This window comes from Rattus norvegicus, chromosome 7 (genome assembly GCF_021556685.1).
Source record: "Rattus norvegicus strain SHRSP/BbbUtx chromosome 7, alternate assembly SHRSP_T2T, whole genome shotgun sequence".
Lineage (NCBI taxonomy): Eukaryota > Metazoa > Chordata > Mammalia > Rodentia > Muridae > Rattus > Rattus norvegicus.
In genome coordinates, this window is record NC_141540.1 from 46,800,789 (window position 1) to 46,817,534 (window position 16,746).

Here is a 16,746-nt window from a genome sequence, read left to right on the forward strand (position 1 = left end):
GACCCCATTCTCAGTTCAATGGCTGGCTGCAAGATTTCAACTCTGTATTTGTCATGCTCTGGCAGAGCCTCTCAGGAGACAGCTACATCAGGCTCCTGTCAGCATACACTTCTTGGAATCAGCAATGTTGTCTGGGTTTGGTGGATATAAATATATATAGGCTGTATCCCCAGGTGGTGCAGGCTCTAAATGGCCATTCTTTCCAACTCTGCTCCAAATTTTACCTCTATATCTCTTCCTATGAATATTTTCCCCCTTCTAAGAAGGACTGAATTATCTGCACTTTGGTCATCCTTTTACTTAAGCTTCATGTGGTCTGTGGATTGTATCTTCCTTGGTAACCCAAACTTTGGGGCTAATATCCACTTATCAGTGAATGTATACCATATGGTATGTTTTTTTTTGTTGTTGTTTTTTTTCTTTGTAATTGGGTTACCTCACTCAGGATGATGTTTTCTAGTTTGATCCATTTGTCTATGAATTTCATGAAGTCATTGTTTTTAATAGCTTTTAACAGTACATTTTATCTGTGACTATAATTATAACAATAAGAGAAGTATAAATTTTTTTTTCTTTTCTTTTTTCTTTTTTTTTTCCTCGAGCTGGGGACCGAACCCAGGGCCTTGCGCTTGCTAGGCAAGCGCTCTACCACTGAGCTAAATCTCCAACCCTGAGAAGTATAAATTTTTGAAGGAATGATTTTTATACTTCATACTTATTAAACTCATGGTGAACAACTAGTTGATTGATTTCTCTCACTTTGTCTTAATTCTTTTGAAGCTCACCTAAATAAAATATCACTTTTACTGAGCTACTATTAACTTTTGCTTTTACTAAGCTATTATTAACTTTTCCTAAACTATTAAAGACTGAAGGTAGGACCATTTTTTCCAAAAATGTGGTGTTATGAATTGAGACGTTCTACTGTTGTATTTTCCCTTTTAATGAATATGAAGTGTCCTTCCACATCACACTTGATAACTTTTGGTTGAAAGTCTATTTTATTGGATATTAGGATTACATCTCCAGCTTGTTTCTTGGGACCGTTTGCTTGGTAGACATTTTTCCATCCTTTTACTCTGATAGAGTGTCTGTCTTTGTTAATGAGGTGTTTTTCTGTATGCAGCAAAATGCTGGATCTTGTTTGGGTATTCAATCTGTTAGCTTATGTCTTTTTATAGGTGAGTTGAGTCCATTAATATTGAGAGAGATTAAAGACATGACTGTTGGTTCCTGTTATATTTGCTTCTGTAGGTAGCTTTATGTGCTTGTGGTTTTCTCCTTTTGGCTTTGTTGTGAGATGTTTTGACATTGAATACCATCAGAAATAATAAAAGGGAAAAGGGAGAAGACTCCATCAAGTTCAGGCCTCTCTGCCACCCTAATGTGAGCTGTTGTGTTCTATAAGAACCTCTTTGCCACAATGGACTGAAACCTCTGAAAACAACAGCTATAATAAAGCCTTTGAAGTAGAAGGAACTAAGTTTAAAGAGGAAAGTATGAAGAGAAATAAGAGAGAATAATTGAGCAAGAAAAATAGTAGAGACTTGATGTTATCAAAATACAGTATATGTATTTATGAAAACTGTTACAATGAAGCACATGATTACACATGATTAAAAGCTTATAAAAGGTCAACAAAATATGGTGTTATTAACTTACACCTTTTAACAAGGAAATGTTTCTGAGTATCCAACAGTCCAAATCAATACAAAAATGGAGCATCATACACAGTTCAATAGAAAGACTAGAATATAGATACAAATTTAGTAATAAACAAAACAGAGACATTTGGATCAGTGAAGGTACTTAACTAGTCAAGTATTATTTCAGAATTATTTAGACAATGAAGGCATAAAATAAACTTGAGATTCAAAGATCTTCATGATATCAGAATTATAGAGGATTGAAGGACTTTTATAGATATGAAAAGAAAATGTTCTGAGATGAAATTAGTCAAGACTTGGAAGTTAAGTAAATTGAAGTCTTTATGTATTTATTTTTTTTGACTTGGCAAATGGGGTGCTCTTTATGAATTTGTTGCTAAGAAATGCGATAGATACTTTTGTAGTGTTAGCAAATTCCAATTTCCATTAAATAAATGGCCAAATTTGAATTACTGATTCCAGTGAGGAGATTGCACTGCAAAAGGGAAGTGTGAAAGCCTAGGGGAACTTTGACTTTAAGTGCACAGTAATATTAATATTAAAACAATACTTTACAATGTTGAGAAAAATGTATTGTGGAAGACTAACAGATACACATGAGAAGTGTTCCATTTGACATTAAAAAGGCTGGAAGTGAATTTAAAAACAATTGGGAGGTACTGAGGTGTACCTGCATGGGTGTAGAGGAACTGCAATTTGCTACACAGAGTTTAAGGCATTTTTTCTCTCATAAGCACAGTGATTCTTCATATTTGTTAAGCTTCATTTTTTATTCATGATCAGTAATTTAAAGTAAAAGAAACAAATGGGAATTATCTTCTCTTCAGGGATATCCTAAGTGCTTTTTATGATCCAAAGTGGCTAGAATTTCAGTTCCTTACTTTTGTTTTGTAAGTATTCTTTTTTAATTGGATATTTTTTATTTACACTTTAAATGTTATTCCCTTCCCCTGTTTCCTGTCCATAAGCCCCCTATCCCCCTCCCCTCCCCTTCTTCTATAAGGGTTTTCCCCTCCCCATCCCTCCCAATCCATTCCCTTACACTGGGGGAATCCAACCTTGACAGGGCCAAGGGCTTCTCCTTCCTTTGGTGCCCAACAAGGCCATCCTAACTATATCTGTAATGTATCATATTAATAATGAAAGCTGTGTCACAATGTTTGAAACAAAAAATGTATGCTATGGAGTTAAGAAAAAGAGATAAATAAAGAGGGAACACTTGTACAGTAACAAAATGACAGAAACTAGAAACAACTTAGGCTATTTACCTGACATGAAACCATAGGACTGTGTCTTTTATCTTTGCTTCACTGTTTTAATTTTTTCATTTAGCATAACCTTAGGACTCTTGATTTAGTCATATGGACAAGTAAAGCAATAATAATTGAGTTACCCTGAAACCTATTACCTGACTGTGACGTCTGTAGCAATTACTTTATGTCTACACACAAGAATATACTAAAATGTGATATTGAGAATAATGACTGAATTAATCTTAAAAATCATCTTGAAATACTATGAAGAATAAGTTCAGTGTCAGTTGTAAATAATTAGTCTGTTATTATTGATAAACCTTTGTCAATTTTTACGTGAATATAAACACATTTCTTCCAGTAAAATCATTAAAAATTCTAAGATAAAAATAATTCTTTCATGTCATTTGGTCACTTCTGCAATTATTTGCCACTAGTTTTCTAAGGGGGGCGGGGAAGGTGTGCTTTAAATGCATTATTTTCAAAGATCCAATATAAGAGATACACTTAAATAAGGAAAATTCAGCCTTGATGATTCTGGATGTCTTTTTAATTTGGTGGGTGAATAGTTAGGTATCCTTCAGCAATTAATGTTTATATTTGTAGGATATATAATTTTTATTCACTTGTAAACATTGAAATAACTTATACCTTTTAAAATTTTATGCGATCTTAATATACAAAGCCATAACATTGTTTTGCATTTGTGTTTAATTTGTATAAACACAAAACGATGGCTCGAAAACTGCAATGAGCACTCCTCTCTTTCTAAGCTTTTAGATTTTAGTCTGTCATTTTAGGACAGCTAATAACCATTAGTCATCTTTTACACACTCAGGAAGCAAAACAAAGATAATATGTTTGTGTCCCTGTCAGATCAATGTATGGCTTAGATCAACACAGAGGATGATTCAGCTTGAACTTTTGGTTTTTATTCAAGCTTATGTTTTGATCTAATATTCACATTCTCTTCATAAAAAGGATATGATGTCCATAGTTATAATCATCTAATGTTCCCATAAATTTTGAATGTGAAAAATCAGAAGAAGAACTAGGCTTATGTGACCTCCATCACTGCTCCCATAAAATTAAAGGATGTTATTGTGACTAAGCCTCTTTGAAGGTTTGGGCAAAAGTACAGTGGAATTTTTAATGAGACTTAGAAACACAGAACAGCTGGATTCAGACTCTGGTGTACCTTGTAGGTATCATTGATGTGACTTCTGTGAAAAAGAGAGATATTGAATGTTCAGTTCACTTTTATAAAATAACAAATGAGAGACTCTGAAAAATACTGCCATCTCTTTAGCATAATGATATAAATAGTAGTCTTAATGTTTCCAATTATAAAATATAGAGGCAATAAATTTATGATACTTTGTCCTCTTAATTTAAAATCCTGTGTATTTTTCGTCAATTCTGGAGACTGTATCTTCAGAAACTAAAGGTGTCCACACAATGACCTGACACAATTCCATGCTTTCTTCAAAAATATTCATCACTGCATTAAATGGAGAAATTCGAACAATTGGAATTGAAAGGAGACATGTAGTCAGCCTGTTTATAAAAAGTCTACAAGTGTAACAGCAACTAGATTCAACATGCAACTGACATCATGATGAATGTTTACACCACTTTCTTGAAAGCCAATTACGCTGTTTTTGTATGTGTGTGTGTTTGTATGCAGGGATTGGAGGTCAGATCAGTTGTACGCACAAAGCCACTTTGGATCTGTCTCCAAAACGGGAACTCCCTTCACAGAATGCCACAACAAGGTTGAAGCAACAGTCTGTCTGGTAAGAGAGAGATACGTTTCATTTCTTTTCTATGGTAAGAATTAAATACATGATCCTTTCAGACAGTAGTGATCTGGCAGGGAGCAGAGGCTCTGAGTTAAAAGTTACAAAATGTTTTCTGCTTTAAGATTTTTTTCATGATGTCTTTTACCTTATATTGGGCAGAAAAATAATAACACTAAGTTCTGTTTGTCGCGCTAAAATTGTATTGGAAGTAGAGAAAACTAGAGCTCCTCAAGTGATGAATGGATGTGTGTTTATGTGATGCTTAATACTATAACTCTGGTCAAGATGAAGACTATTGAAACTATAGCGATTTAATCTGTGTGTTTATGTTTTCCTCTATCCGATATTGTAGTGAATGATCACCCACTCACCACCAATAAGTATGCCTTTGGGAGTAGTGACAAACTTTTGGAGCTTTCTAATTTCCTTCATTTTCAGAATGGGGAAAGCTGTAGATAAGAACGCTGGTGAATTTGTTTATATATGGATTTTCCTTTTAACACTAAAAGACCAAATGTGTCTAAGTGGGCAACGTGTATGGTTTGTCGTTCTTATCTTCCGACCTGTACTGCTAATCAATAAGTACACAAAAAGCTCTACACATTATCAGCTGTCCATGAAGTCATCTGTATCATAAGAAAAAAATCAGTATGCATTTATATATTCACATGTGTATATATTGATACATATTATATGTGTCTACACATGTGTGTGTGCCCATGAAGGTAAATATATTTATTCAAGTAAATTTCATAGGTGAGTGTATATGCAGAATTGTATGTGAACCTTTGCACTTAATTATACAATGACGTGTATATAATATCTCATTTACATGCTATAACAATGTAAATCCACATAGGCTAATGGCTTTCCATTTTCAATTTTGTAACTCCACTCTTTTAAATAAGCATTAACTTAGAAACACTGATATAAATTTCAAAAGAAATAAGAGCTGCATTTGAATATAAATCCAATCTGTCAATTTTATTTAGTTTGGCTACTCAATTCCATCCATAGTTATGTGTCCATCTAGTTTGAATGGAATCCTTTTATGATTTATACACCAGAATATCATTCCTAGCTACAAAATATAATTTGCAATGACTAAGTCATGTAAGCACATACACAAATGCACATATATGTACATACATACATGCACACATGTAAACTCACACCTGGATTCCAAAGACAGAAAATTGCAAGCACAGCAAATGAGTCACAGTGCGAATCTGCTGCTATAGAACCTTGCAGACTTTTAGACTCTCACACTTTGACTTTTGCTAGCCATGTCAACAGTACTAATATTGCCTTGTGTCCACACTCTCTACTTCTCCCTTCTGCTCCAAATGTCAAGTCCACCGTATATGGCTCTCTCTTATCTCCAGTCTCAGACATGATCCTGGTAAAACATATTTTCCCAATTTTCTTAACACTGTGGAGAAAAAAAAACAAAAACAAGATTTAGGGAAACCAAGCAAGTTCATCACTCTAATTATAAAAGAATAACACCACTGTGATTTGTTAAAGATATCATTTCAGAATCCCACACATCAGCAAAGTATAATTTTGAAACTTATTTTTACTCCCTGTCTATTCATTATGAAAATACATATTATCTAACTGTCACCTCTAGATGTTTTTTATTTTATTGTTTTTTATTTTTCTTCTAAATACACAGAGCTTAACGTTTGTGAAAATCTGACTGTTCTCTCATCTTTTATTGGCACAAATATTTGCTCTCATGCCCTCTGCTTCTGACTGTACAAGTGTTTCCTCTGCCTGATGTATCTTCTTTATTCTGAACGTTTAGCTGTGTTTTATTTAGGGAATACTTGGAAGTTTACTTCTGCTTATTAAAGTAACATACTTGTGGATAAATAGATGCATGGTTTATACTAGATGCCACCAGATAGTTTGCCAAACACAGACTTCCCAGCTTTTTTTTAACCATATACAAAATCCATGTCCTTTGCTCATAGTTTTTGAAAACATTCTAAAACTCTAAGTTACTTCACTATAAAACCCGAAGGGGAAAAGGGTTGGGGTTAAAAATTAATGTAACAGGAAGAGTTAATAGTTAGGAAATGTGAGGTCAGAGTAGAGGAGCATAGATAGTCAGGGACAACTAACACTAACTAAAATGCAAGGAATTCAGATAGAAATGTACTACTGTGAGAGCTAACACACACACACATACACACACACACACACACACACACACACACACACACACACACACACACACACACACACACACACACACAACTAATGCCTTTAGTAGACACTACAGGTTAATAAAGCCCAGTACCAGATGTCAGATATGGGTTAATTCATTTAGATTTGTTAGTCATCAGGTTCCTTACATTGCCAAATGCTCTAGGCTATTAAAACAAGCTTTTGCATGCCCAAGAGAGTTTGAACATAATCCCATGTTTTTGAAAACACCACTCACTTCAAACATAGATTACTGTAAAATCAAGTTGATATTTAAACGTTTCTTTTCTAAAATCTAGCTTTTGTAGTGCTGGGAAGTGCTGTGCAAGCTAACAGTTGAGAAATGAAACCATCAGCATTACAGCTCACATCTGTGAACTGTAAGAGGTACAGTAATGATGAACGTGGACAGAACTATCTGGACAGTACAATACTGGCACAAAATCATAGGAGTTACAAATGTATATTATATGTAAAGCAGGTTCTACAAGATAAAACCCATAACCTGGTACTTAGTCTCTCTTCTAAGAGCTATAAACAGTCACTTGGGTAGTTGTACAACATTCATTCCCGTCACCCCTCTCGTTGTTCAAATAGTTTTTTACATAGATTGTGTAGGTCTTATCCACATTATCACAACTGCTATGTGTTTCTATGTGCATTTGCCAAGCCACATCTTTAAAACACTAGTCTTTACATATACCAACCACATTGGCCCTGAGATTCTTACTATACCTTGTCCTCATTGATACCTGAACTGGTGAGAAGTGGATATAAAATTGAAGATTATATAAACAATACTGGGGTTGGGGATTTAGCTCAGTGGTAGAGCGCTTGCCTAGCAAGCACAAGGCCCTGGGTTCGGTCCCCAGCTCCGAAAAAAAAAAAAGAAAAAAAAAGAAAATAAACAATACTAAGTTTTTCCTTCCATATCAGGATTTGTTGGATAGTTTTGTGACATATGAGTGTCATATAGTGTTATAACTGTAGATTAGTTGATATATATATATATATATATGCATGTGTGTGTGTGTGTGTGTGTGTGTATGGAGTATATATTTATATGGATGGGCAATAACAAGCTAAGTCAATCTCATTGCACTGAAAATGTTATATAGAGATAATCACAGATGTGATAAATTGGAAGATTATGATGAAGATTTTAATGATGATAAACAGAATAGATATATTGAAATAGGATGTGTGTGTGTGTGTGTGTGTGTGTACTGATGTGTGTGAAACATGTTAATAGGCATTAATATGTTAAAATGTTTAGTAGTAGAATGTTGCTAAAACTATATTCATTTTTATATTTTCAACAATTATATTGTGTCTGTATTTTCTTCTACTACCAAAGCCATATGCTTTTTTCACTAATTTCAATCCAAACTCATCACAATGTATAGGTAGTAATAAGCTAAGCCAATTTCATTGCACTGAAATATTATGTACAGAGATAGTTACAGAGATGATAAATAATAAGAGTGTGATAAGCATGCTAAGGGCGATAATCAGAATCGTTAGATTGAGATATGGTAGATTAATAAATGATAGGCAGATAGGTAGGTAGATAATATATATGCAGATAGATATTATATATGTAGATAGATTATTGATAGATCTGTAATTTCACTGAAGTTTAAAATTTTAAGCTAAATTTTAACTTCTTTTCATTATACTGAATTAAAATCCTACATTTAATCTTTTCATTAAATAAAATATATTGTACATGAAGTGAAGCCTTAAATTTATTTAATATGTAATTTTATTTTTTCAATTACTGCTCCATAAAATTGTTAAACATACAAGTTATAAATTTTCATAGACAGATGATTAATAAATAACTATATGAACTTTTATATATATAGACCCTCTCATATTAAAATTTCTTTTCTAGAATGCTATTATTTATATACTCGGAAAATAGAAGACTTGATAATCAATATTAATTCCTTCCTTACCTATTAGGTTGTGCTGTATAGTTTTAGGTCAAGTTGATTAAAAATATAGTCACATATATATTTTAATTACTCAAATAAATTTCCCACATCTACACTCATCTGAGAGGGAGGACTCACAATTAAGACAATGGTTCCATATGACTGGGATGCACCAAGTATGTAGTGTATTTCCTTAATTACTAATTGATGGAAGAGTGTCTACCCCTTGAAGGGAAGGGCCACTCCTTTGCAACCCTGAGGCTTATGGGAAGGCAGGCTGAGAAAGCTATGGATTGTAAGATAGTAAACAGCACAGAATGTCTCTAGTATTTCTGCCCTTTGAATTTCAGCCCAGCTTGAGTTCCTGTCCTTATTTCCCTTAATGACAGACAGTAATGTGGGAGTGACACTGAATAAAACCTATCCTAAACAATGTTCTTTTGTTATGGTGCCTCATCCCGGCAATGTATCCCTAAGATATACAGGTAATTTACCAATTTATAAATATAACTGGATTTTTTGATGTTAAGACCCTGATACCAATAACCTCATCATACTTCTCAAATGAGTCTGCTCTATCCAGGGATATGCAAAGACAAGAGTCAGACTGAACTTAACTCTGCTTTTCAGTGCTCCCCACCCCACCTCCACCTTGCTGCTTTTCTCCTCTTTCCTAATGGAAACACAGTTAAGAAAAAATGTATAAAAGTTCACAAAAGCCTTAGTGTGTCTCCTCTTTCTGTTCCCTCATCCCTATTATTGTTAATAGCATGGATAATTAAACCAAGCGCCACCAACTTCCAGTTCTTCGTCTTTAAAATGGAAATAATGACATCAATTTTATAGGATTAGATGAAATAATTTTGGTTAAGGATTACATATAATGTGCTCATTTCTTAGTTCTATAACTTAATATGATGTAATTTAAAACTGTTACATTTAGCAGAATAGCTTTTAAATATCCCATTGGCTTGAGAAGGCTCTGCACTTTCTGTGACATTTTAGAAATTATATGGCAATCAGGTAATTCATTCCTATCATATAAAAAAGAATGACATCTTCTATTACTGAACCAATGTGAACCAGTGCTGAGACTGTACATGCTCTTTCTGAATGCGGAAAGACGTGAGCATGCTCGCTTACGTGTGCGTGTGTTGGATAATCTTGAAAACTAACTGGGTAGATTTTTTTTTTTTGTAATTATGTAACTTCATCCCTTTATACCCAGAAAAATGAAAAGCAAGTGATTTCACGGTAAGTTAAAAACCTAGATCCTTAGAGAAGTAAGCTAGAACACGTTTTCATCATCCCTGGGAAGCACAGCGCATGAGCAGTGAGCACAGGAGGAGTAAATGGGTAGAACCCAGGCAGAAAAATCACATTGCTAACCTTAAGTAACACCACAGCAGTTTCCTCGCCAAATGAGAGAATGTCGGTTTGCTATAGTAATGCGTTGCAAAGAGGCTTCTCGATATTTAGTTATTTAAAATTAGGGCATAGATACTACCTACTTTTCCTCCAAAATATAAAAATGGATGGAGGTGTCTCCAGATAGCATAGGGACCGTTTTCCTCCTTTATTCAATTTCAGCTTCTTGGGAAACAGTCTACCAAGGTGGCATGTGAGCCTGGAGGTACACTTGCTATAACTCCCACAAAATTGAGGATGAGACTTCTAAACCAAATATAAAACTCCATGGAATGTTTTTACTTACATTATAAGCTGAGTCGAGGGAAACAAATGCTGGGCTACTAGTCATAGTACATTTCTTTTTTTTTTTTTTTCTCTTCTTTTTTTCGGGGCTGGGGACCGAATCCAGGGCCTTGTGCTTGCTAGGCAAGCACTCTACCACTGAGCTAAATCCCCAACCCCAGTACATTTCTATATACATGTTTTAACGCACCAGTTTCTTTTTCATTTTGCCTTTATCACTTTTATCATAAGTCATCCCCCCCCGAAAATAGAATTTAGATTACAATCTAATTCAGTGTCAGCTGCAGTTCTCAGCAAAAGTTACCAGTGGCAGTAACATTTAGGTTAAATAGGAGAGGATACCATTATATTAGTGGTCAAATTTTAGTTGTTTTTTCCTGAAAAAATGTATTAATATTGATAGAATTTAAAGAAAGCTTGCTAAGTATACACTTTCCGAGACTACCTATAATTTTTAATTGGAAATCCTAGGTATAAAGTGATATTTGTTAATACTTTACCATAAATAATTTTATTTCATATTAAACAATTTATAAAAGTAATGTTTTAGGAAGTTATAAGGAGTGAATATTAGATATTAACGTCAATAATAATAGGCTAAGATAGTACAATGAAACAAAATCCATACTATTTAATAGTAGTATTTTATAGTAGACTGAGGCGTTTTTTAACTACACAGTATATTTAGTTCGATTAACTTCCATTTAACTAACAGCAAAGTGACAGAACTGAAAAGTCATCTTAGAAAGCAGAGCTGATTTTCTAATTCCTTTTGAAACTTTGTTCCAAATGATCATTTTATTCTGATGTTTGTGCGGGTAACTTTTACCTATTCTATATCAGTCTCCCTACTCCACACAACTCAGAGAACTCCCAGCCTTTGACAGTGACAGGAAAGATTAGCAAGAATTTTGACTTTGACAAATCAGATACATTAAACCTTTGCTGCAGAAATGCACTGCAGAAAATCTGGTTTGTCATTGTAACCAAGATCATCCTTGTTGTTTGCTTTCAATGAATCTGAAAGACCATAAAGATATTACAATGAAATGACACCCAGTTTCATATCTGCGAATACTTCAGACTATTTTACAGTGTTCTGCTGAATTATGAGGTCTTAGAGAAAACACTATCCAAATGATCTTGGTAGAAGACGATATGAGTTTTTTTCTTGAAACAGATTTTATTAGAAATGCTGTCCGTTCACTCTTTCACAGTCCTGTGAATGTTTTCTCATCCTTCTCTGTCACACTCGCCTCTATCACTCCTCCCTCACACAGTCCTGTTCTTCATGGCAACCTGTTTGAATTCCAAGTTTCGGTTAGTTTCGTGTACCAGAGCCACTTATGTTACTTTCAAGCTTTAAGCTAGTAAGGTCATAAAAGTCAGTTTTTAAAGGTTTAATTTTGATTCAATCCAAAGGTGATTGTTAGGGAGTTGATTGAGTGAGTGAGGTAACTCAGCACTCTAAACTGTGTTGTGGGTCTCTTATTATTTTATCTGATACACCAAATTAATGATTGTCAAGATCAAAAGTGATATGTTTTCAAAATATATTAATTTATTATTGATATTCTTTTTGATAATCTATGACTACATTTGGCAATAAACTGATTTTTTTTTTTTATCTTTAGTGGCGAATACAACTGTCTAGAACTTCTGAGCGTACCAAGGTATTTGACATGAACATTATGTCTACCAACTTATAACAAGTAAAATCTGTAACTCAATCTATATTTATGCTAACTAAAGGGTAAAGAAAAGGGAAGGATAAGACATTTGGAAAAGAAATGGTGGAATGCCCAAGAAATTTTTCCTAGATTAATAAGTATTCTTAATTACATTCAGAAGCAATTCTATGTTATTCTAGTTCTTCTTTGATTGAAACGCAATTTAAATCCTTGCAATAAAATATGCCATGTAGGACCAAAGTACTATTAACCTTGTTTATCTTCCGAAGTTTACCTTCTATATAGAGTTAAATAATTGAGAATGATTTTTAGGTTAAAATTCACAATGTCAAAACAAACAAGGGGTTGGGGATTTAGCTCAGTGGTAGAGCGTTTGCCTAGCAAGCGCAAGGCCCTGGGTTCAGTCCCCAGCTCCAAAAATAAAAAAAAAAAAGAAAGAAAAATAAAAAAACAAACAAAAATCTCTCTCAGTGTCTAATTCTTGTAGCCATTACTTCTCCTAGATTTTTTTTGCTGGGTTACACATGTTATTCAGTATTTGTGGTTTATATATAGATTTTATGCTTCATCTTTAATCCAAGATCTTTAAAATATCAAAACTTTTCTAGAAATTTGTAAATATATGATTTTGTGAAAAATTATTTTCTAAAAGAGTTACTGTTATGATTACTACACAGCAGATAAATTTTGAGAATCCATTCGATCTAATATATAAAATATCATAATATTTGATACGTGTTATCAAGAGTCTGATTTCCAAAAATCTATTCATTATAACATTGTGGAATAGAACAACTCTTATAAACTGACATATATCCCAAATGACATTACGAAATCCATCAGCTGTTTATTAATAACATTCATGAAGATATTTAGCCTTATTTCTGTCACAGAAAAATTCAAAAGTCAAGTAAAATGAGACTCAAGTTTAAAGGTTGTGTGTGTGTGTGTGTGTGTGTGTGTGTGTGTGTGTGTCTGTGTGTTCACAATACCCCTTAGGATTCTGAGCCTCCTAATAATTAATTTTGTTCATGTTCTCCAAAATAATATGCTCGGTAGAAAAATAGTTTTAAAATGTGCACCATTTTAAAGAACATTCAGAGCATCAAGAATATTAAATAGGAAGATTCAAACATTATAAGAAATATAATATGAGATATTATTGACTCATTTTTCTTGTTAAAAGTCAAATAGATTTTGTGGTAACTTTTATATGTTAAACATATTTCTGGACCTGAGTTGTTTCAAATGGCTGGGTGCATTAAAATGCAAGTTGATACAAAGCCAAAGAACAATGTGGTTCTCAATGCATTGTGGGTATCTTCTGTGGTTTATGTTTTACGGAGAGGACCTTGGAATATTTAAAATTAACCTGAAAATACTTCAGCATTATATGCTACTGAGATTTGCCCTAGCTTTAAAGCTTGCTAAATTTAAATACTCCATGAATAAACTTATTATCTAGTAATTTGCATATTCAGAAAACTAGCAAACCTCATTTTGTGTCAACTATATGAATAACCCATGATTCCAGTTCATATTTCAACATTAACTTCTGTTTCTAAAGGATGGATTTTGCTGTGGCTTCTTTTGAAAAGGAAAGAAAATCATATTTAAACTAATTCTAAGTGCTTTCATTCCTAACATTTTTTTTAAATTTCTGTCACATGCCCTCTACTCAATATTTACATTAGAAAGTGAGAGGTATTCGTGTCATTCTTATATATTCAAGACATTGCTTAGTAATGAAAATCAAAGATGACCTTCCTCAATGGCAGGGCCCTAAATCCATTCCTTTTTCTATGAAAAATGTAGTGATTGAATGAGCATTTGGAAATAGTTTCCTTTTGATTGCCCAGCCATCATAAGAATATATCATAAGATAAAACTGTTCAAAACAACAACGAAAACACCCACATAAACCTTTTATTTCCAACTAACTTTCGATTTTTACTTATCCATTGAACTGTATGCCTTTAATTTAACCCTAACTTTCTTTTTAATAAATACTTGAGGCCATAAAATATCACACTCTCTACCTTAACATCTTTCAGGGTAAAGTAAGGGGTTTCTATCCTCTACCTGGGAAGTTACTCTATGGCTGACATGAATATTATTGATGTAAATGATAAATCTGATCAAGCTTATAAGCAGTCGCTAACTTGTAAGTGTATGGTTGATAAAGTTATCTTATGTGGGTTTTATATACGTTTATCTTTATAAGTAAACATACACACATATGCCAGTCGAAAGACTGGCAGACTATCAGATTTTCTTATTTTGAATATAATATTCTAACTAAGCACTTTCCCTACATACAGATTTAATATTTAGCCATTGAGCTCCATTCTCAAAATTTACTTCTTTTTAAATATTAATGTTATTAAAATATTTAGAAATCTGTGTGATGGATATTCAACAAGAATTTTTCAGAGATTTTTTTCCCTTCTTAAAGTCTCTGTGTGACTTTCCAATCTGGCTTTTGTGTGCGAAGAGAGCACCCATGCTCCAGTAAACCCTTCGTCTTTTATCCTCTGAAAGTCCAGTAAACTCATGATTTTCCAAGGAGAACTGTGGCAGAATTGTACCTACTACGTTTGTCTTTGGTATCTTGGGTGGAGGCATAGATTTGTTAATGTTTTTGATTATGCTTCCCCCAGGGAAGGAATTTAGCAACAATTGTTGATTATAGGTTTTCCCCTGCTGACTTAGTTGCTAGCTTATAAAGTGAATAAAGGCAGGCAATTGTTCTTTAAAAAAAATAGAAAGTCTTTGTGCATAAATTATTAAATTTAATAATTTAACTATTTTCCAATATCAATATATCCATATTTAGAACAGTTCATAAAGTAAGATATCTTTGAAAGGATATAAATAGACAAATATGTTATACTGGTTACCCATGAACATATTTTATCAAAAAACACAATACCATGAATGAAGTCTGGAAACAAGTTTTACTTTATTGCTTTCTAATATAAGTCAGGTTCAATATATGTAATAACTCCCCAAACTATAGAGAAGCATGAAAATTATTTCTGGTGGGAAAAAGAAAACAAACCTTAAGATTTTTCTATGGAATTATTTGAGCAGATTATTTGGGTTCAACTTTCAGCCAACCCTATTTTGAAAAGTCATAAACTCTTTCTTGGCAAAGCCTTGTCAACTTTATCAATTTTTCTATGCTGACTACATTTCAAATCTCTCAGATTCTCTTTTCTCCTTGGTCTTCCAATACTTTTCTTTATTCTTAAACTGTTTCACATTTCTCTTTCCAAATGTGCAATTTATTCCTTGCCTATTGCGTGTTAGAAACCCAAAATCGACTCTAGCTTAACCCAAAATAGATGCTTCATCTTGTTTTATCATCACTAGTTATAATTAGGTTTGAATGTGAATGTTAAGATAACAGTGAATAGTTTGTAATATTTTGAAAACTATTAAAAATAAAAAGTTATACTCATTGATAACGTATTTACAAGATAGTTTATATATTATACTAATTTATAATAAAGTTCTAGATGTTAATTGGAATCTAATACAGTGTTCATCAATTCTTATTTATATAATGTTAGACAAGAAAACATTCATTAAAAATTTTCCTCTTTCTGATTATTTTCAGCACAAGATTTTTTTTATAAAAATGTTATTGGCATATTTTGTGGCTTAGAATATTAAATGAGGTTGTTCAAGTCTGTGAGGCAGGAGAATTACTGTTTTCTAAGTCTTCATTTTGTTAGCCTTGCAAATATAATCCATTTTGATGCTGCAGACTCTGGCTCAATTAATAATTGCTTGTAAGGATGAGGGCCTGAGTTTGGATATCCAGTACTGACATCAAGCAGAACACAGAGGAGAAGATCTATAATCAGAGCAGTGGAGAACAGAGTATGGCAGAGGAGAAGGAAGGAAATCACTTGAGGTCATTGGGAACCCAATCTAACCAAATCTATGTGTGATCAGTATGCTAAGAGAAGGTTTCTGCCTCAGAAACTAAGGTGCTTATAACCATCCCAACCATGGATTCTGAAACAAGTTTATGTGACTAGGCATGTATTCCCTCCTGTAAAGTTGGCCTTACATGCATAAGAGAAGGGTGTGTTACCCTATAACCACAATGCTACTATTTGACAAATGGATACATGATTTATGCTTATAATTATTAATAACTTTTACCCCCATAGTATCCTGCATACTTTTTCTAGCACTGTTAAATAAAAAACAAAACCAATACCAACAACATCAAAAAACAAGCAAACATAAAACAAAAACAGATATGGACTCTATGCAACATTTTAGCTCTATTTTTGTAATTTCTGTTTGCCCTATGACTAAAGAGTGTGATGTTTTCAGCACTAAAGTCGTATCCTACTTGGTGCAGGGCCATCAACTACAATGGCAGTAGTCTGTACTGTTTGAGGTTCCTCCGGGATCTCCTTGACCAAACTAAGCATTGTTTTTGTACT

The 16,746-nt window shown here is 33.3% G+C and overlaps 1 protein-coding gene across 5 annotated transcripts in view; it reads left to right on the plus strand.

Annotated features, from left to right (window-relative positions):
* The window catches only part of Mgat4c (MGAT4 family, member C), a 760,784-nt gene that overhangs the window by 358,853 nt on the left and 385,185 nt on the right, over positions 1–16,746 (plus strand). For 4 of the 5 annotated variants that reach the window (NM_001437982.1, XM_087556315.1, XM_087556314.1 and 1 more), the window contains 1 exon segment: positions 4,608–4,716. The gene's annotated coding sequence lies outside the window, so the exon portion shown is untranslated. 5 annotated transcript variants of the gene reach the window in all.